This window comes from Bison bison, unplaced genomic scaffold, assembly GCF_000754665.1.
Source record: "Bison bison bison isolate TAMUID 2011002044 unplaced genomic scaffold, Bison_UMD1.0 scf7180017864345, whole genome shotgun sequence".
Taxonomy (NCBI): Eukaryota; Metazoa; Chordata; class Mammalia; order Artiodactyla; family Bovidae; genus Bison; species Bison bison.
In genome coordinates, this window is record NW_011494917.1 from 2,870,801 (window position 1) to 2,894,827 (window position 24,027).

Sequence of the window (24,027 nt, forward strand, 5' to 3'; positions counted from 1 at the left end):
TGAATTTTATCAAGCTGTGCCTACTGTCACTGAAAAAGATTTATTCTTCAAGCACTCATCTTTAAAAGTGGGAGGGCAGAATAGTGGACATAGGCATATCAGACTAAAAATCCTTTTCAAACATATGATCATTTGGTTTGGGGTCAAGAAGGACCAGGAAATAATCATTAATGGCTTCAATGTAGAAATTAAAGCAGTTAAGATATACCCAAATAATAGATGATGATAAAGATACTGGAAAATAAGTTCACTTTATTATAGAAATAAGGTGAACAAGAGAAGGAAGTTCAAAGCACATAGTATCTGATCAAGGAAAAGCTGAAAGGAGAATAAGATAGGCAGATATATAATATTTAAAGTTAGAGGGACTGCAGGATAAATTTTAACAGTGGAAAACAGATCAATTGTATTCTATGGTACAGAGTGATACATCCCTATTAAATTTCAGATCTTATTCTAAATAGAAAGGTGCTGTATGCTCCTGCTGTATGGAACATGGGCAGTTCACTGTCTGACTTCAGGGACATGTTGTATTTGGGGATAAATTAAGAAAAAATGCTATCAAATTATTTCTCTCTCACCCCGACTGGTCATCACAAGGGTTCCTTACCTGTTAGTGGAACGAGGACTGCACTCTCTTGTTCTCTATCAATCAACTCACAAAGGTTATAGGTTCAGCACTAAGAAGGTAGCAACCAACCAAAGTTAGTTTTAATGCCTTCACTTCCTCCTGGCTCTGCCAGCCAGTTTGGAAAAATGCCAACAGCTGAAAAGGAATGGTTATGCCATTACCTAACAACAATTAGAGTAAAAAAAAGATTTTTTTAAGCCTGAAGATGAAGGAATGAGGTAATAACCCTTTGGTACCTTAGGACTATATTAAATTCTGTACAAGTGAGAAATGAAAATGGTTCGGATTTAGAAAAACCTATAAATTTAACCATCAAATCTATAATTTCCAAAATTTAAAGAAATGAAAAAAGAAGTAAAACGAAGTCAAGGGGGTGAAACTGTCATCTAACAAGAGATATCAAATAAATAACTACAACAGTATTTTATGAGTTTATGTGGCAGCTATTTTTTCTTCAAATTTCCAACAGATTTTAAATCCCAGGGTCTTTAAACAGTATTTTACAGTAAAATCACATTAGGAGGAATGTGAGGGATAACAAGAGGAAAAGAGCACCAAAAGAAAAGATCTGAATATTCAATCTCTCAAGAAAACAAAATCTAAATAGGCATTTTCAAAGGTCAAAAATCACAAATAGATTAGCAAACTATTCCACAGCTGGAGTTCTTAAGGAGTGGCTCTTTAACAGATGGGAAAGGCTTAAAACTGATACATCAGAGGTACCTCATTTGTTTTCAGTGGACCTATACCGTGAAAACAGGTATGACAAAATCACTTTCAAAATTATTAAACAATCAACCTCTACCCTTTTCTAATCAATTTTCTTGACAAATTATTTTTCATTATCTAATAATATTTCAATATAAATCATGGAAATTTAAAGACTCCCAAATGAATAAGAGCTAAGTAAAACTTAACTAAGATACAGTTTAAAATATATTCAGAAACTATAAAGATATGATTTTCCAAATTTCTTAGTTTTTCATTTTATAAATACTAATCAGTAGTATAGCAATATATCTGATTGAAAATATATGCAAAAAGGGAGCATTCCATTATAGAAAAAAATTACTCAATTCTAAATTTAAATTTAGAAGCCCACTTCACTTTGAAAATGAGAAACAACTCCCAATAAATCATTATCTTGCTCAGATTAATAATGGTCTAAATTTACAGTTTCTCCTTAAGTAGGAGCTCCAAATCCTTGAATTACCAGGCCCCACAGAATATATAAATTAAAAAGGCAACAAACTTAGATTTTAAAAAGCCAAATGTCCTTAGGTTAAGTTATAAGGTAAGTAAAATAAGAGAGCTGGCTGGAGAAATAGACTCACTCACGAAATTCTCCCAAGTCATATTACTTTCAAGATATCACCTCTCTATTTTGCCTAAAGTATGCCAAAACTTGTGGATTCAACATATTCATACTCAAAAATGAACTAAACAGATTTCCTTAAACAGGAATTATTTGAATCACTGAGGAGAACTGTATCTCTCTTGCTTCAGGAATTAATTTATGAAGACTATGGATTGATAATCACTTACACAGAAAAATGTAAAGGCACTTTCAAAATGAGACCATTATTCAAACAAGAAAGAATAGCCTTTGCAAGACTACTACTGATTGAGGCTCACAAGACACAGTAGGACCTAACCTAATTCTGTTTTAATAGACAGCATTCTTTGATGTAATGTTTCAAGAGGGAAAAAAGAAATTACTCCGCTTCAGGATTTACAGTTCAACCAGTAAAGAAGAAATTCCAAACCAAAGCTAAGAAAATCAGCAATGCTGAAATGCCACAAAAGAACTCAAACAAGGAGGCAGAAGGTCTGTCTATTCATCTATCATTTTAGTATTTTCCATTATTAAAGTTTAAAGATTCTTACTGAATATTAAGTTACATTCAAATTGGAAACAATCTAAGTATTTTATATATGAATACCACTCTTAAGAAACTCTCCTGAAATGTACAGACTATTTGCAATATTTGTTCTCAATACTAAATTACTAAATAAGCATATAATATTTATTAGGTCTAAGCATTTCTAATACCAACGAAAAGAGAGAAAGATTCACGGAATCATTTTTAATCAATGAAATAGAAGATAACCTATTTCTATGAAGACTATGATTTATATTCTCTTGTGTTATAGAAGACTAATTTGAAGTCTAAATTATAAATTTACAGATAATTCATAAAACATCTTAGAGTCACATGGTAGCTCAGATGGTAAAGCGTCTACCTACAATGTGGGAGACATGGGTTCGATCCCTGGGTTGGGAAGATCCCTTGGAGAAGGAAATGGCAACCCACTCCAGTACTCTTGCCTCCTCCAGAGGAGCCTGGTAGGCTTAGAGTCCATGGGGTCGCAAAGAGTCGGACACAACTGAGCGACTTCACTTTCACTCTAAACTGGGAACGTGACACAGAAATTTCTTCTTCTTGTCCTTTTTCATTTATTCTTACTAGTTCTAAGGCATTTCTGCAAAGAATAAGAATTTCCCACAAATCCCTTCACATGTCCAAATCAGGCACAACTGGCATTAAGAAGAAAATGAAAGAACATCCTTAAGAGAAGCAGTGAGTCTTTGCAACTCCAGCCCCCACACACACTTGAGTTAAATAAATTCAGTAAAGGTTTTACAAACGAATGAAGCCCACTGGTCAAAAAACAAAAAGTTAAGGAGAACTTTGTCAAGCAGCTGATGTCTAAAGTTAGGCTTTCTTATCCTAAAGGAAATAAAAATCATCATAAGTATTTGTTTCATGGATTCTCTTTTTTTTGGGGGGGCGGCGTCCATCAGCATCTAGGGTTAATTTCTATGTATGATCGATCACCTGAAACTTCACAGGTATTATCCTGAGGTGACACAAATTTTAGCTAAATTATAAGACCCATTATAAATTTTCTAATGTTCTTTTCCAGACCAAAATTAGTAAGAAAACAAACCAGATATTGCCAAAACATCCAATTTCACTTTTAAATTTTAAAAAGTGAGAGATCTTGTCGAAAAGGCAGACAGACAGACAAAGCCCAGCTTCCTTAGAATTAGTTAGCCACAGTACTGTGTTGTATCTGGAGGAAAAGACAGTATCCCCCATCCAAGTACTAATGATGCCTGACCCTGCTTAGCTTCCGAGAAAAGGTTATAGCTAACCACAACTATGTATATATTATCAAAAGGGATACACCTTATAAATACTAAAATAAGGAAGAAAGCCTGGAAATTAAGGAACATAAAGCATGGAAAGCAATAAACTAACAGAGAAGAAAATATAATGAGAGGGAAAGAAACCTGTTAGATTATTTTAAAAATCTAACCAAATTCCAAGATTTACCAATATATTTTTTTCTTCATCCTTTTGGAAAAGATACTAATCCCAAAATTTGGGGCTCAAGTTATTCTATTAGGTTTAAATATTAAGTATTTGTTAAAAGAGAGAAAAGCAATAGCTAATCCAACTGTATCTTCAGGTTCTACTAGCTATAAGATAGGGAAGTAAAAAAGGTTAAAAAAAAAAAAAAAACACAAAGAAAATGTGCAATACATTTTTAGAGCAATTAATGCACTATAGAATGAAGGATAAAAGGCAATCCTAAAAATATATATCAACTATAAAAAAAGCCTAATTCAGAGTCAAGCTGCATTTAAAAAGGCAACTTCAGGGTCAAGATAACTAAACACAGAAACATTTAAATTTACCACTGCCTCCTTTAAATGAAAAAGGCTTCTATATTTCAAAAAAAGAAAACCTTAGTGAAAGTAATTTTATGTTAAAATTAATGGAAATATGATGAGAAACAATATTGACACAGTATTAAAATATCTCCCACAAGACACTTATTATTATAGGAAAAAAGTAAATTAATAGTGTAGAAACCTGACAGACACTTCCTTAACCAAATTAACTTTTATCACCACCAGTATCAGGACAAATCGGTACCATGTACCTCCTGATACAATGTACTGATAAGGACATAACATCACTTCAGTAGAATCTTTTCCAAAAATGTTTAATTCTCAATCTGATTATGAAAGAACATCAGACACACAAGTTAAAAAATAGTCTAACTAACCAGTACTCTTCAAAAATGTCACGGTTACAAAAGGCAAAGACAACAAAGAACCAGCCCAGACTGAAGAAGATTAAACAGACATGACAATTAAATACACTGTGAAATTCTAGATAGGATCCTGGACCAAAACAAGGTCATTTAATGGACTATGATCAAAATGCAAATAAACTTACAGATGGTTAGTATTAACTCCTGATGTCTACATTTGTTCTACAAATATTAGCAAAAGCTGGGCGAATTCTATACACTATTTCTGCAACTTTGGTAGACCTAAGTTTGTTTTAAAATAAAATTAAAATGTTCTGAATAATTTGACATAAAGTGCACTTCAATCTTTCTTTAAAAACTAACTCTAGTAGAAATACAGAGAAGGCAATGGCACCCCACTCCAGTACTTTTGCCTAGAAAATCCCATGGACGGAGGAGCCTTGGTAGGCTGCAGTCCATGGGGTCGCCAGAGTCGGACACAACTGAGCAACTTCACTTTCATGCACTGGAGAAGGAAATGCAACCCACTCCAGTGTTCTTGCCTGGAGAATCCCAGGGACGGGGAAGCCTGGTGGGCTGCCATCTATGGGGTCGCACAGAGTCGGACACGACTGAAGCGACTTAGCAGCAGCAGCAGCAGCAACAGCAATAGAAATAACAGCATTAATGTTCTGTACTAACATCAGAAAACTAATCAGATAGTGATAGTCTTGCTTATGCTTTTTAATTTTTTTGATAAATAGTTCTATACAGAGAATTCTGATTTGGAAGAAATCAGAGATAAAAAAATATCTTCTCTTCTACAAACAGAGAAACTGAATTATGTCTATGTTAAACTAGCATGGAAATGAACTTTGGACTAAAGCAAGCATATAGGAGTAATTGGCTAAAAAACAAAAAGTCTTCAGATTTTGAATTACTACATGTGAATTTTTATTCCCGCATAATAAAAAATTCAAGGAATAAAACTTTGAGCTCATTTTCTTAAAAATCTCCATAAGAAAGTATAGTGCCATAAATACCCCTCTTACAATTTTTTTTCCTAAAAATCAAATTACAAAATTCTCAATTAATAAACCTTCACTTAAAAAATGAGTTACAAGTAAATATTTGTAACCTGTTTTTTTTTTAACACTTACGGAGAGCTTAGTATACAGCAATATAGTACGTGTTTTATATATATGGCCTCACTCAACCTCACAACTCAATGACATACAATACAATCGTCACAAGTTTACTGAGAATAAACTAAGGCACAAAGCAATAAAGTTAACTCATCTAAGATCACAAATCTAGTAAGTTGTAGACTAGGAAACAGAAAACCAATTTGTCTCCAAGATCCTGAGTTTTAACTAATTTTATACTTTTCCAAATTATATTATTTTGATTAGCAATATTTGCTTTTAAAATACTTAGAATGTGATAAAATGCTAGAATAAACGCTTTAAGTAGAACTGAAATTTTCTTCTTTTATTTGTTTTGCCATTTCTACCAACCCAGGAAAGTCTGCAAGGCAAAAAGACTTAGAAATAAAGTATAGCAAAACTCAGTATCAGCACCATAAATAACCTAGAAACAGATGTTTCTACAGAACCTAAAAGGCCTATATCTAAAAGTCTGTTGAAATGGTAATTCGAAATTCTTCTATCTTGAAAGGATCTCCAAAAAATCAAGATTCAGAATTTTAATTTCTAGTTTACATGTCACATGTATCTATTAACCTGTCTAACAAATATATAGGACAGTCTCTTAAATGTATAAAAATCTCATAAAAAGTTCAATGAGTTTAATTATCTTAATGAAATTTAAACATTGTATTTAAGTCATTAAATATAAACATTAAATTAATAAACATTATATTAAGTCATCACTTCTGTTACGAGCAGTGTAAGAATAATGATCTAGCAATAACAATTGGATTTTATTCTCTACTAATTCAGAGCTCAATTCTGCTACTTAGAGAACAGTCTTTCATTTGTTACCGTATATAATATTTTGTATGGCTGTTGTAGCTGTCCTAAATTTTAATGTATTTTTAAAATTATTTACAGACGGCTTTCATTATTTCTACTCAAATTCTTCTGTATATAAAAATAAGATCAAAGGAAGGTCATTCCCTTCCTCATTCTGATGAAACCTAATAAAAATCAATATAATATCTCTTTGTGAGTATGATATGAGAAGTACTCAGTAGTTTATACAAGAACAAGATGCTTTCAAATTCCTTAACAACAAAGCGAGCAAGGTTTTTTAAAAAGACTAGAGAATTATTTAATTATAAATAACACCTTTAATCTACTCTAGTTCTATATAACTTGTCTGGCCATTGAGCCTGCAGTGACAAAAAGTAGTCACAGATGGCATCCTGAACTTTGAGGTCCATGTCAGTCAGTAAACCATCAAAAATTAAGAAAGCCCAAGTTTGCCAAATACTCATGAGGTATTTAATACCTACACAGTAATGAAACTACAAACCAGGAAAATAAAGAATGCCCAACCTGATATGCTATACTAAATTTACATTCTGAGGGAAAAAAAAAAAAACATTAATCCTGATATTTTACCAACCATTCACAGCTTTCACAGACAATCCTACTTTCCAAACATTTTAGAAATAAGATTTTATAGTCACGATCCAGGTCGTGAAAACGAAAATACTGCCAAAAAAGAAAATGGTGAAATGGTATGAAAGGAAAAGAACATCATTACCATCAAATCAACTTTAGAAATGTGATTTGACATAAAAGAGATACATGAAGTTTAGTTAAAACCATGTGGGCTATCCATACAACTTTCTAAAGGCCATCACAGATCTTGGATTAAGGCCTTGTAAGTGCCACTATTACCACAACTCAAGTTTTCAATTTAGTCAGTGAGAAAACAGCAAATGTGAATATAACTTCTTCAAGAAATAAAATTCTTGTATACTCCCTTCACATATTTAAATAAGGCACTTCTTTAAGTTTTATTCAGAATACAAGATTATAGTGTTTGAGTTGGAAAATCTTTTTCCATTCTTCCTTTAAAACTTGAATCAAGTCTCTGATAAATACAGCTAATACTTTAAAAATGCTGACTTCCTGCTGTTTTATGGTCTATCGTCAAAGTTATTCCCAAAAAAGCCAGAAAATACCTTAATCTACCAATACATCTTCAGGAACATCTCCAATATCCATTCTTTTCACCTCTTTGATAAATCTTTTAGTCTCCAAAAGACTTCCATTATTCTCAGAATTTGACATCCTTTTTGGTACCACTTTCTTATTCCATTGCTGAAATAAATGCTTAACACATGAAATAGATAAATGGGAGTGCAAATGTTTAACTGGGTCCTTTACTTTGTTAGCAATGTCAAGTTTTAACTCTAAAACATAAGAAAAACAAAGTAAAGTAAGTAAAATGTCCTATGTTTTACTAACTGAAGCACAGAGCAAGTTCTGATTAGTTCCTATCTCTGAGTTCATGGAGTTAACTAGTTCTTTCTCTCCTAGTTTCAGATTTCCCCTAGGAATATGCTAACTCATACGAGGCCCATCCTTAAGGTCTGCAAACCATTTACAATGACAGGGCCAATTAAATGAGGCTGCAAATATGCCAGTGCTATACTTCTCACAACATGTTCTTAAACTTCTGCCAGATGGTATATATACTTGCTATACATTTTCACATGACAACAATTATACTTTTATTTCTAATATAAATCAAATACTTAAGAGAAAACAAGGTGGTATAGCAGAAAAAGAACCGCTCATGTAGAATAATAAATGAAGGGACGGGATGCACTTGAAGCCTGCCATCACTTAGCTATACGACCCAGAATATTCCTCACATGTAAAATGAAACAGATCAACATTTCCCAAAGTATGTTCCCAAAAACACAGGGTCTACAAGACACTAATAGGTGCTATATGTTCAAATGAGTTGGAGTCAAGAAATAAGACTGTCTTCCTTCTGCAGAATTTCTCAGTCTTCAATAAATTAAAATACAATGTCAGTCTCCAAGATGTATATAACAAAAAGCATTCTCCCCCAAATTCCAGGGCTCTAGAACATTTTTCTTTTTACTTGAAGAACCAGCATTCCCAAAACATTAGTTTTGAAACTTTTAAACTAGATTTCAAAATCCAGTTCAAGGAATCTCTGAAACTTAGAAACCAGGTACTGACTCATTATCTTATTTAAAATAAACTGATTTAATTCCATTCATTCTAAGCAGATAAGTCTTCAGTTCCATATGGGACTGAGTATGGAACAGATGGTCTTCAGGACATTACGCCTGTCTAAAACAATCTTACAGCAAAAAAGTTTCAGAACCATTTGATTAGGGAAATGGTTTCATTTTAGGAGTATCAGCAATCTGCCACATGACACTACATTCCTTCTACATATTCCCTGCCTCCATTAAGAAAGAGGAAAGTATGCTTTTAACAATTTTTATTTCCATGAGTTCCAGAATTCTGAAGCACTTCTCCAATAGTCAAGCTACAGTCCAAGCACCCTGGGATTCAGCAAAAGAATTAATCGCAATGCTTTCATTATAAATTCACTTTTCTCTTATGTATCTGGAATGGTGATACTAAATATACATTGTTCGTAAGAGAATTGAGAAAGTGTGCACTCCTCCTGCATGCATTAATTCTCTAATGGAGCTCCAGGTGAGAAAGGCTACCACGGAAAACGTCACAAAGGCGCAGCATCACTTGTTTCTAAGGCTGTAGTATGGAGAAAGTCTCTAAACACGTAGACAAGTTCGTAATTTCAATTTACAGTAGGTAAGAAAGGAATCATTCTTATTTGGCACAGTAAGAGCAGCAGCTACTATTTACCGAACAAAGAAGTGAACTTGCTGCACTACATTATCTCCTTTAATCCTCCCATTAACAGTGCAAGGGTAGCTAGTACTCCCATTTAACAGGTAAGAAATTGGGCTTACAGGTACATTTACAAAGGTCAGACAATGAAGAGACAGCATAAACAAGATTAGACACCTGATCTGAGGCCAAGGATAATGCTCATTAAACTCCACCTCATTGTGCTCTATGCTCATTAGTCTACAGCATAGATTAATCAACCTGTGTGAACAGAAAAGCTGTCATGCACATCACACACAGAATAACTAAGCATAATTTAATGTGGAATAATTCAGAAGACGTACAAGATTTTAGGATATTTCTTCAGGGTCCAAGACAAAATTGTTTAAGACCAAAATCATGTCTTTTTCCCTTTGCATCCTTAGTATGTTTGCTCAGTGTGAACATATGTGTATAACAAGCATTTAATAAATATTTCTTAAATAATCACACATATCAAGAAAGAACAGAAATATGATAAATATAAAAAGCCTTCTGGGCTAACAGACAATTGCTTACATTGCTTAGTTTTTCTAAAATACTTCATACAGCTAAAAACTATCACCAGATCCTCCTCTCGCCTGACCATCCCTTTTACTGGCCTTTCTATTTTTGTTCCCCCCCCACCGCCCCTTTTCATGTTTTGAACCTCTAACTCAACCATTTGTATTAACTGCATTTGTATTAATTGTATTTAAGTCACATATTCACAACACAACCAGGTTTTTGTTAAGCTGATGTGTTCACTTTTTTTTTTTTGCATATGGATCAATTTCTTAATAAGCTAACTGAAGCTACTGACAGATTCTTATAAGCTAAGAATCTGAATGTAACTAGAGACATACCTAAACTTATATAAAGAAAAAACAAAGTGAGTCTGTTACCCTATCCATTTCAGAAGGGTAACCTCACTGATAATTTCTCTTTTCCAATGTGACTGCTTCAAGGATTGGGAAGAGTGGCAAATTTAGGCTCTTGAAAGCATGTCAATAAGCAAAATGTCTAGAAATGCAATCAATTGTACAAGATGTGAAAATTACTGACTTTTAGCAGCTTTGGCTATTTCATATTACTGGAAAGTGAAATTATGGAACATGTGAATAAGATTTATACTATGTTACTATTAAATGACAAATTACTACTATATCCTTTAAGATATACTTTAAGATATCCTTTAAGATATCCTTTACTGTTAATTATAATTTTTAAAAATTCCAATTGTTTTCTATAGTTCCACTGTTTATAAGTGAATCAGGAAAATATAAAAATTAAGGAAAGCAACTTTACTATAAGACATTTGAATTAAAAGAATAACTAATGCAACTAAGATTTAAAAATAATATTCTTCTAGGTTAATAAGCAAAAAAGACTAGTAAATCTTGTTTTTCAACTTCATATAAAAATGTTCATGTAAATTAGTAATTTTTTATTCCAATAATAATCTTGCAATGTGAACATAAGCTGTCACTGTACAAAATTAAAAGATCTGAGTCACAATGTGCTATTATAATTGAATTGATTAAAGAGTTTTCTATTTTGAAAAGTACTGTAATTTGATCACATGAAACAAAAAATAACCTGAAGTATCAAGAGCTTATAAGTCTGTACTTAAAGCTCACTGAGATCAATTCAAGGCTACCAGTCTGATCTATTAAAATGTTTGTCATAAAACTATCTCTATATCAATTTATTTTTCAGAAATTGGATTCCACTTAAGCAGATTTTCTAATTAAAGGCTTATTCTTTAGCAAAAACTTGGAAAACTTAAATAATTTTGAGTAGAAAATGCTTTCAAATGTTTTAAGAAAAAACGCAATTAAGATTGAGAGGATCATCATTTGGAACACCAGTCACTGTACCACTCCTGAAGAACCAACAGGAAGTGTATAAGGCCAAAGAGCTCCATACTCATATGCTAAAGACTGCTTTTTTTGTGGCCTGCATTTGTGCTTTTTTTTTCAAATTTTAAACTTTTTATTAGTGAAAGTGAAGTCACTCAACTGTGTCCAACTCTGCGACTCCATGGACTGTAGCCCACCAGGTTCCTCCGTCCATGGGATTCTCCAGGCAAGAATACTGGAGTGGGTTGGCATTTCCTTCTCCAGGGGATCTTCCCAACCCAGGGATCGAACCCAGGTCTCCTGCACTGCAGGTGGACTCTTTATCATCTAAGCCACTAGGGAAGCCCTTTTATTGGTATAGCTAATTAACAATGTTGTGGTAGTTTCCGGTGAACAGCAAAGGGATTCAGCCATACATATACATGTATCCATTCTCTTCCAAACACCCCTCCCATCCAGGCTGGCACATCACATTGAGTAGAGTTCCATGTGCTATACAATAGGTCCTTGTTGGTTATCCATTTTAAATACAGCAGTGTGTACATGACCTTCCCAAACTCCCTATCTCCTCCCCCAGGCAATCATAAGCTCCTTTTCTAAGTTTGGGTTTCTTTCTGTTTTGTAAATAAGTTCATTTGTATCAATTCTTTTTAGATTCCATGTATAAGGGATGTCAAACGATATTTCTCCTTCTCTGACTTACTTCACTCATTATGACATTCCCTAGGTCCAAAGTAGTATCAAGTATCAATACTACTGGCCCTCCCCATCTGTGGATCCCACATCTTCAGATTCAACCAACCAGAGAATGGCCGAATCCATGGATATGGAACCCACAGAGAGCCAGAGTGGTACAAGCTCTGGAATCAAATCACCTAATGGAATACTAGCTCCATCACTTAGTAGTTATGTGACCAACTTCCTTGACAACATTTTACCTGTAGTAGTATGTCAGCCAATAATATAGTGAAAGACATTTTAGAATCATCTGTCATCCAATCCTAAGGTCCTCTATGAATTTATCATCAACCTTATACAAATTTACCTTAAAAAAAAAAAGTTAAAGAAGTTGCTACTTCAAGTATTATTTACCTTCAGTAAATATTAAACATACTTGATACTGGGGCTTCCTAGGTGGCTCTAGTGGTAATGAACCTCCCTGCCAATGCCAGAGACATGAGACATGGGTTTGATCCCTGCACGAGGGGTGATCCCCTGGAGGAGGAAATGGCAACCCACTCCAATAATTCTTGCCTAGAGAACCCCATGGACAGAGGAGCCTGGCAGGCTACAGTCCACAGGGTCGCAGAGTTGGACAAGACTGAAGCACCTGAGCACACACGCAAGTATGCTTGTTCCTAAAAGGATTGGGATGAGGGGATATATATATACTTATGGCTCATTCACACTGCTGTACGGCAGAAACCAAGACAACATAGTAAAGCAATATCCTCCATTTAAAAATAAATTTTAAAAAAGGACTCGGATGCAGTTTAATATTTGGTTTATTACTATGGGATTCAAGAATGGAGGCAGAAAACTAGTTAAGATACCTAGCTTGGACTCACCCTACACCTCCTCATTCTAGATCTACCCTTCCTCCCTGGAATCTCAAAACAGGTAAATTCCTAATAAGATATATATCCAGTTGTACAAACATAAATCCTGATGTCACATAGGAGAATAACTGGTAAGTAATGTTTGATAGATCCCAAAAGAAGAGAATAACACAATGAAAAAACAGCTTAGGAATCACTGAAATCCCTTATTTTAAGATTCTATGATATCATGGAATATCCACCAAAGACAAAAGATAAGGCTCCATGCTTGACTCTGGAAGAGAAGTTAAGATCAACTGTAAGTGATCAAGCCTTTTAAAACAGGACAAGAAGGAAAGACTCAGACATGTGACGGCTCTTTAGCACCTGATCAGCATACAGCACTGGAGCCAAAACCAGAGATTTACTCAATTCACCTCATCACCTTGCACCCCAAACAATACAGTTGAAAAAACAAAAATCAAGTAAAAAAGGTTAACTACAAAGTAGCATTTTTTCCAAAATAAATTTAATAAGGTAAGTTTCACTGAACCAGTTCAGTTCAGTTGCTCAGGTGTCTGACTCTTTGTGACCCCATGGACTGCAGCACGCCAGGCTTCCCTGTCCATCACCAACTCCTGGAGCTTATTCAAACTCATGTCCATTGAGTTGATGCCATCCAATCATATGAACCTCTGTTGTCCCCTTTTCTCCTCCCACCTTGAATCTTTCCCAGCATCAGGGTCTTTTCCAAAGAGTCAGTTCTTCGCATCAGGTGCCTGAAGTATTGGGAGTTTCAGCTTAAGCATAAGTCCTTCCAATACCATCTCTCAAAAGTAAATATTAAAACAGGAGAGTATTTTCCTCAATAAAGAATCCTAGTCATTGTTGAAAATAGTACAACAAAAAGGATACAACGAAGAAAACAAAACTACATTAAAGGCATAAGCAAATACCTCCTTATGAAAGAAAGTGATTGTATTATCCATTTCTAAAAAAGAGACTTAAAACATCTAAAATGAGAAATCAGCTTTGATACAATTATTTGATTCACTGCATTGAAAAGATGATAAAAATATTTCAAAGAAAAAACTGAGGGGGGAATATTATAATAAAATATCCAAATAAGTAAGTATCTACACAATACCTTAAACTGATAGGTAACTGATATGCCATTTATTCATCAGTAACTGACATGCCATTTATTCATCAATAATTTCATTAATATAAATATAAAATTATATAAAATATGTACAGTATATATTTTATAATATATAAAATTGATATAAAATATAAAAATCATTGATAATTACTTAAATCTTAGCATGTATTAGGGACTTTTTAGTACTGAAAATATTCTCTGTAATATCTGTCTGTAGAAGCCTAACATTTATTTATAACACATTATGAATTTCTTACAGAAGACTCTTACTAGGAAAATGTGAAGCACTTCCCTTATTTGAGAATGGGGAAAAAAAGCAACATAGAGCAGCATATTAAACAGTCCATGGTTAAATGATACAATGTGGCAAATACAACTAAAAATACCATCTCTTTATACTTATCCATAGCTCAGTAATTAACACCATTTGGACTTTATTCAGGTTCATGCTTCCTTAAAATAATATACAAAACATAACCTAACTTTCAACTAGTGAAGAGTCAATACCGTACCAAATTTCTCTGGGGTTTTCTTAAAATTTCCAACTCCGACTTTGCTGTCAGGTTATGAACTGCTACTTTCTTTCTGTCATCCTACATGCCTAAGAGTCCCGTTTTCCCCTTCCCCTCCCCTCATCTCCTTTAAGATGATACAGCTAGTAAAAGTCCAAAAAAGGACCAGAGATACCATGCAAAAAGAGGAAACAAGCAAAACAAAAAAAACCACATAGCTTTGTTTTATGATGGCAATTTCGAGCGGTTTCGGAAGCCAGAGCTGCGTTCTGAAGGATTAAGTTACCCACTCTGGATAAGTGGAGTGTTACCGTGTGTGGACTGGGTCCTTACCTTCTTAGCTTTCCTAATGAGGCCAAGGTCACTGGTTCAAACCATTATCTCCGATTGCAACCACAAAGAGAATGTGCCTCTATCTTCACCAGTGATGGAAAGGGAACTACTGAACTTCTCATACCCCATTAAGAAAGGAAGCAATGAGACATTCAAAGTAAGGATGTGTTTCCTAAAACACAGCACTGATCAGGCCACTACATGAACACAAGAAGGGCCCTCCATTCCAAGTCCAATTAAGTCCAAACTTGGCAATCCTGCCTTTAAGGCTTTTCAAAGTTAGCCTCGTCTGCCACGTTCTTGTATACAGACACTATCTCCTACCAACTTAGACTATGTCCTGTGTTCTTTTCTATAAAACACTCTCCATACCTTGAACCTTTTGGGCTGTTTTCTCTGCTAATGTGACTTATATTACAAATCCCCACAGCTATCAAAGTTCTCTCAAAAGCATATGATCTTTACATTCTATCTCTCACCACTGCTTTAATAGTATCTCTCATGAAACACCATATCCTACCTTGTCATACTTTTCCCATTTACTGGTTTTCTATCTCAAGTCATTCTCTAAAATGTTTCCAGAAGCTTGCAAAAATAGATGTAAATATTACAAGATAAATTATAAATGGGTGAAAAACTGACACAAAGGACCAAAAATAGGAGAAGAGTAATATATATTGAATCTGTTACCTGTTATCTCTTCCTTTCATGTACGTGTGTGTGTGTGTGTGTGTGCATGCGCGCATATATATGTGTGTGTGTATATATATATATATTTATTTATTTATTCTTAAATTCAACTGCAGGCTCTCTTTAAGGATATAAATGCTAATGCTATGCTAAGTCACTTCAGTCGTGTCCGACTCTGTGCGACCCCATAGATGGCAGCCCACCAGGCTCCCCTGTCCCTGGGATTCTCCAGGCAAGATCACTGGAGTGGGTTGCCATTTTCTTCTCCAGTGCGTGAAAGTGAAAAGTGAAAGTGAAGTCGCTCAGTTGTGTCCGACTCCTAGCGACCCCATGGACTGCAGCCTACGAGGCTCCTCCGTCCATGGGATTTTCCAGGCAAGAGTACTGGAGTGGAGTGCCACTGCCTTCTCCAAAGGATATAAACAGTGCTATGTATATACACGTAAATAAATTACATCCTTCCAAATACCCAGGAGATTCTGTAATCTAAGGACGATTTTAAAGCGTCCTCTTAAAAAAGCATATACCTTTGTATATGTGAAGTCGCTCAGTGGTGTCCAACTCTTTGTGACCCCACGGACTGTAGCCTACCAGGCTCTTCTGTCTGTGGGATTTTCCAGGTAAGAGTACTGGAGTGGGGTGCCATTTCCTTCTCCAGAGGCTCTTCCCGACCCAGGGATCGAACCCAGGTCTCCCACATTGTAGGCAGACGCTTTACCGTCTGAGCCACCTCGTGTACCCACACATATGTGTGTATATTCCCAAATTTTTGAAATGGCAAACAAAAATGAAAAAAGGCACCAACATATAAAGGAATACGTTTTGTGGCACTTTAGATGTCAATAAAATAATCAAATTACATTTACTGTCAATGATAGTCTTAATGTTTTTCTCACTTTGAATAAATCTATACCATTTCCTTTTTGGTAGAGACTCTTGCCTGGAAAATTCCATGGATGGAGGAGCCTGGTGGGCTACAGGCCATAGGGTCGCAAAGAGTTGGACACGACTGAGCGACTTTTCCTGTACTAGGAGTGCTCAGGGGATAGGAAGAAATAATTCCATCTCTTTCTAGTGCCTGGAAGAAACTGGCAATGGACTCTGGTTAGTATGCAAAGAAATCACCTATGATCAATAATGTAAAGAACCCATCCTAGATATTTAGTTCACAGTTACCTGGATTTCCTTTCACTACTAAATATATTTAGGACACACCTGCTTTGGATTACAAACACAGATAAAACCTATGGAGACATTAAACTGCCAAAATCGTACCTGAAGGTTAGAACCACTTAATCCTTCAGACCTTTAAAACTGCAGCTGTAAATCAATAGCTTTTCTGGAAAATCAGGGTTGTCTTTTTCCTTTTTGACATAAGAGAAATGAAACATTGCTTTGAGGGAGGAGAAACTAGAAAAGTGAATACAGTATTTTTACAAGTTGAGAAATTTGCTAACCAAAGGGTTCCTGAACTGAATCATCTTACAATGAAAACCACAATCCCCCTAATTTCCTCCATTCATTAAGACTGCTTTAAGACAACTTTAAGACTGCTATGACTCCAGAGCACATAATCTATCTCAAATGGTTTTATTAAATCCTTGCCCCACAAAAATAATACAAGAGTAAGGTTTTATTACTATCACCACTAGAAATATATCATACCCATATGATAGCAAAAATGTAATGCTAGATATTATTTCAACTATACATCTATATGTTGTTTGACTAACTAGTCAATACATGGCTTGTTGACATGAAGATATACACTAACCCTAATAACCAAAGAAACTAGGTAACTAGGAGAGCTGAGAGAGAATAAAGTCTCATCAACAGTGAGCAATTTTATAATCAATCCATCCATCTACAATTACTCAGAAAAAGAATACTCAGACACGTACACTGAGTACCAGGAGCTCCTCGCCTAGGTAGTAAATCAGTATTATAAAAATAATCTGGGCTGCCTGGAAAAATAAGATGCTATCTCATCTGTCTTATCCCCAGGAAGCTCAGTACGCTTTATTCTATGGCTCCATGGATGAGAAAAGGCAATACCATTCACCACGATCTAATCCTTAATAAAATCAAGCCATGGTGAATCTTCTCCCCAGTCAACACAAATACAGTTTTAAGCCACACAGCCAGGTTTAACACTGGTATGTCCACAAAAGGATATGAAAACCTTTGAAGACTCTCAAACTAGCCTCTGATGACCCCTGAACTACAACATATTCTGTATTTTCCCTCCTGTTTTTAATAACCCCAACCTGAAAAGGCCTCATCTCTTAATACTTTTTTACTCCCATTTAATATCCATATATAATCAATTAAATTTATTGCTAATTCTAATCACTGCCACATGTTTTTCATGGTTCCTTGCCCTTAACAGAAACCATAACTTACTAGTTTAGTAACAAGTAACTACAGTGACCATAAGCAAAACAGAATGGTTAGGAATTTTAAACAAGTAATTAACTCAACACTTACTACACTAACAAAGGAAACTCTTAATACAAACAAGTGGCATTTTGCCAGTTAAATGTTTATATTTTAAACAGCTGAAACTGCAAAGAACTTTCAAGGTAATACTTAGATATTTGAGAATCATTTATGCTAAAGAGCTGAACCAGTCAAAAGGAGATAAAGAAAAATACTGACACAATGTAGAAATAAATGGGTTTAAGTTGGAGAACTCATCATAAACTTACATAAACAAAACATATGTGCAAAAACAAACGGAGATGCTTGTTAAAAGCAGCAAGTAATACTGCATTGCTTTTTGCTCATGAACAGCAAAAAGTAATCAATCAATTTTCAATCAACTCTCTCAATCAACTATTCTAAAGGAGAAAATAGTGTTATCACATGATGTATCAAGAACTTATTTACCTTTCAAATATGTCATAATAGTGTTTTTAAAAAGAAGTTGTCTTTATGCCAACATTAAATTTTTTTTTCTTCACTTATTAAACAGATTTTGACTGAGTACCTACTGTCAGATACCAACATATACTTTGTATAAATAGTAGCAAACCAAAAACCTGTTTGTGAAGCTTAAAATCAAACAGATAATCACACACAAATTACAAGCTGTACTAAGCACTATAAAATAACAAGGTGATCTTAAACAGTGTTAACAAAGAATCTAAGTTTAGACTGGTGTATCAGAGAAGGCCTCTTAAGGTGACAGTGAAGCTTTAGGGAGGAAAGGAGGAAAGATGACATAGAACACGTTTTGGCTAAAAGAACAGTCCAAGCCAAAGCCTGGAGGACAGAGCAAGAAAGGATGACAACCTGAGGGTCTGAAAGGAGGCAGATGGGACTCAAAAAGTGAGGGGAAATAGCATATGAAGCCAGAAGGGAGCAAAAGCAAAATGGAATCACCTTAAAAAAAAAGTGGAAATGCCTTAGGGATTTGGGACAAGTGAGTAACTGAAACAGATTTCCATTTTAAGAATGTCATTCTGACTACAAGACATAAAATCAGAGAAAGGCAAGAATGTATGCAGAAAGTTGGTGAAGAAGCAACTGCAGTACTTTTCAGAGTTGAGTATGTTATCTTAGGCTAGAGTTGTGGCAACAGAGATAGCGAAAGAAAAGATAAATTCAAGATATATTTAGAAAGTAATGGTCAGAATGTAGAGGGTGAGGGAAAGAAATGACTGAGGCTCCTAAAGTGAAGAACTAGAATGAGAAATAACATTTATTAAAATGAGGATGACTAATAAATTTGAGAGGTCAAGTAATGAGGAGGTTAAGCTTGTGATCTGTTGAGACTGGGAGGCTGTGAGAACGCAAGTAGAGATAACATTTAAGGCAAAGGCCCACATCAGTCTAGAGCTAAGAAGAGCTCTACTACCTAGGGAAAAGGGAGGAGATGGGAAGAGGACACAAATCCAAAGAACTCCAACGAGTCTGACAGAAGAGCTGAACTGAAAGTAAATGAGAATGGGTGCTTCAAGGAAGGAAAACAAAGCTCAACTAGACCTCATGAGGCTGAAAGGTCCAGTAAGATTTTCAGGTCTAGCTGATAGGTAAGGAAGAAGTGAAGGGTTGGAGAGAGTGGGCCCTTTGAATATACGCGAGCCTAGGAAAAATGTCAACCTGGAATCCAAAACTCAATATAGACAGATCATTCTTTTAAAATAACATAAACATCCTTTATCATTTTTCCCCTCATGTCATTTCTTTTAATAAGCCACTAAAGCATATTCTTACCATGACATAGTCAACCCTAAAGACACAGTGACACAGCAAAAATCAACCACTATGGTTCGGATAATGCCGTACCAGAACAGGGTGTGCTCTGCAGTTTCATATTTTTTAATTGAAGTTTCTAAACAAACAAACAAAAAAAAATCTATTTGCTTTGCAATACTGAGGCCAATGTTACAAAGACAGAATTTAGATTAGAAAATTAAAATGGTTTTCCTGAAAAGATCATTTTCATACAACTTTCCCCCCAAAATGTTAAAACTAATTCATCTAACATTTGTCTGTCTACTGTATTTTCCAGGTACATCAATCTTATGACTCTGCCCACTTTTTTCCTCATCAAAGGGTCACAGGTAAATGCTGATATGTTCTAGGGCAATTCCATGATTTGTACTAAGACACAAATCAACGAGGCCTGCCTTCTTTCAGGTTTTCAGCCACTCTAATACTCCTTAGGGGCTCACCTCGTGTTGGCCTTATGAGCAGTGGAAACAGCACCAGATTCTGAATTGGAAAAACGACTTTTAATCCTTACTCTGCTTCACTGCTATGTGTGTAACCTTACACAACCCACTTGGTTTCTTTAATAAACCAAATAAGCTTCTGTTTACACACCAGTAAATTAGAGAAAACTTAATTCACAAGGTTGTTTAGTGATTAAATGTGATAATAAGTATTAACTGAATCTAATCCAACATTTTAAATCACTTCTGTGAACTGAAATACCAAGTTATAGGCCATTCTTATTTCTGCTGAATATAAGCCAAGCAATTCCACTCAAAATTTATGTACTAATTACAGATCAAAATTTTGGAGCATGAATCATTAAAATTAGTATCCTTCTTCATATTTAATAGCATAGCATTCTACAACTGAAATAGATGTGTAGTTAACCACAGTTCACACTCCTTTCCTAAAAACCTCACAAACATGACAGAAAAGGAATTTTTAAGATATAAAAAGCCATGAGCCCACAAAGATTGAGAGAATGGGTGAAAAGACAATAGCAACAAAAATTTGGAAGCTGGAAAGCAGATGGTTGAGTGACAAATGACTTAGCAAACACTAGGAAATCAAATCTTTAGCAAACAGTGGGGAAAGCCAAGAACAAACCCAATTTAAACTGTAAAATCCCCAAAAGACTCAGGAATTGGCAGTACCACATACATCTGAAGTGGGATGTGGGGGAGAGAGAGTGCTAAAATAAGAAAGATTGTTTTAAAGTCTGTTTAAGAAGCAACCAGCCCCACAGATACCAACCACCCCTCCCCAACCCCAACAAAAAACTGAAAATATATTGTCTAGTGAATATAAAACACAAGATCCTGGGACTGAGAAAACGAGGCACAGCAATATGCAGGAGAGCATACCGAAAACAAGCCGACCAAGTGAAGGAACACATACGGAGGTGCCCGGACAGGTTACCAGAGTGAAGCTAACAAAACCTCTCAGAATTTCAAATCAGCATTTTACTCCCCTACTCACACACAACCACCATCTAAGGAAAGGCTGTAACACAAAAGATAAAGACCAAACAAATAAAAACTAAGAGAGTAAAAAATGGAGGACACAGATCACACATGGAGAAGAAACCTAAATGAATAAAAAAAAAAAAACTAACACTTATACTCAGCTAAGAGAAAGTATAATTGCTACTAGAACAGGATAGATACTATTCAAAAGGACCAAAGACAAAAGCTCTTGGAAATTTAATATATGATAATTTATGATTATAGATGAAAACTCAACAGCAGTAGAGCAAAAAGAAAAAGATGGAAAATAGGAAAGAAAATATCAGAAAATCAGAAGACTGGTCAAGAAGGTCTATTATCCCAATAAAAGGAATTCGAGAAAGAAAAGAGAAATCGGAAAGAAATAATCAACAACCTCATTCAAGAAAAAGTCCCAAAACTAAAAGGCGTTTCCAGACTGAAGGGCACACCAAGCATTCAGCACCCTGAATGAAAAGAAATCCACATAAGGAACCCTCACTGTTAAATTTCAGAATGCTAAAAACAGATACACTCTTGAAAGCTTTCAGATATTTAAAAAATGAGAGAAGGGAGGAAAAGAGAATAAACAAGAGGACAGGGGTAAAAAGGAAAAACAAAACACACACAAGCCACATGTAATATATGTAAGCCATCAGCAAGGCTTCAAACTTCCCAAAAGCAGCATGGAAGCTAGAAAGCTATGGAGCAAAATGATAAAATAATACACTTTCCAATCCAATATCCTTTACCTAACTGTATAAGGGTAATATAAAGCCATTTAAAAATATGGAGCAAGCCAAGAAAAAATATGACATGGGTCACTGGAAAAGAGAGATCCAACCACAGAACCCCACAATATTAGGGAAGATCAGAGAAATATGAGAGACTTCCTCAGAAAGATAAAAGTGGTAACAATACCTGATATGTCTGAACATCTCCAGGGACACTTGATGAAATGCTGAGTCAGTGATTACTACAGAGAAAACTAAAGCGGCAGTGAGGCGTGGAGACAGTGAATTCCAGCCAGATCAGCCTATGGAAAAGCTAACAGTCAACAAGTCACATTGAGAACTGCTTATCAGCTCTTTAGTCTCCTACATTCAAGTACACCCAGAAGACCAAGAATTGCCAGACATCTGAGAGGCTCTATCACAAAATGTTAAGCCCAAAACCCACAAAAATGGGAAGAAAGGCAGCCTGGAGGAAACAGATGATGATGGATGAAAACATGGGGTAAGGGAACCCACTACTAACATTAATACATGTTAAACAATATACAGAAATATATATACAAGTATACCATACATACTAGATGGCTGGGATCGGAGGAGGAAGGCAAGTGCAGGACATTAGACAGGCTAGGAAAAGTTATACTTTATAAGAAAACTGAATAATCAACAGTGATGCAATCATAACTATTAAGATGAAGGGGGGACCAGGAGGAAGGAGGACCAGCTGAGTAGATCATGACAAAGTCAATCTTCATTTTCTACCCAGGAAGTTACTAAAGCCAAAAACGAAAGCTAGGAGTATTTTTACCTAACACATACTTATACAAAGCAAACCTAAAGGAAATCAACTTTGAATATTCATTGGAAGGACTAATGCTGAAGCTCCAAGATTCTGGCCACCTGATGCAAAGAGCCAACTCATTGGAAAAGACCCTGATGCTGGGAAAAATCGAAGACAAAAGGAAAAAAGGGCAGCAGAGGATGAGATGGTTAGACAGCATCACTGACTCAATGGGCCTTAATTTGAGCAAACTCTGGGAGACAGTGAAGGACAGGGAAGTCTGACATGCTACAGTTCATGGGGTTGCAAAGAGTTGGACACAACTTAGCAACTGAACAGTAATATAGAGCATATGAGTTAGAGACATTTCAAAGGACTTTCCAAATTCGTTTCATTCTTACAAAATCCTACGCGGTAGATACTATTCTCACCACTTTCTAAAGTGAGCAAACCGAGGAACAGAGAGGTTAAGCAGCTGGTGAACAACAGAGGGTGGCTCAACCCAAGCAGTCCACGCTCCTAACCACCTGGCTGCGTTGCACGTCAAGTAGTAATACAGGCGGTTATTTAGAGACTAGGAGATAAATATCACAATCATCATCTACAAGATGTGAAAGTGATTGCTTCAGGGAAATAGAGAGGGCAGGAAGCTTTTCTTTGTTTTGATAAGCACGTAAACTATTTGGCTCTTTAAACTGGGCAGGTACAACATAAATAAAAACTAGATCTTATAACTTAGTGTTTCACAGTTAAAGTATTTTATCTGATGCAACCATCCTAAGAAGCTGGCAAAAATGAGTATTACTCCTATTTGATAAGAAAGCTCAAATTCCTCATTAATAAATATTTGAGGAACTACTCTATATACAGGTACTCTATTTAGAAGATAAATATCAATTTACCTTAAGGTATGAAATTTCTTTTCATTCTGTTGCATTAAATTATATGATCCTGCATCTCCAACAGTTATGCTTAAGGTGAGAGACAATACAAGTTTTAAATCATCCAAAAGGCAGAGAAAGGTCTGCTCATTAATTCTTTCAAAAAACACTTAGCTCTTGCCCTGGAAGAATTCACGGTCTTGTGGGGAAAATGGGTAAATGTAATTTTAATTGAACGTGCACAGTGCCTTGAATAGAAGAACACTAAAAAGGGCTAAGGCAAACATTTCTTGAAGAGAAT

At 35.3% G+C, this 24,027-nt stretch overlaps 1 protein-coding gene across 4 annotated transcripts in view; it reads right to left on the bottom strand.

Annotated features, from left to right (window-relative positions):
* The window catches only part of TSC22D1 (TSC22 domain family, member 1), a 123,322-nt gene that overhangs the window by 93,301 nt on the left and 5,994 nt on the right, over positions 1-24,027 (bottom strand). The gene's annotated exons all lie outside the window — the stretch shown is intronic.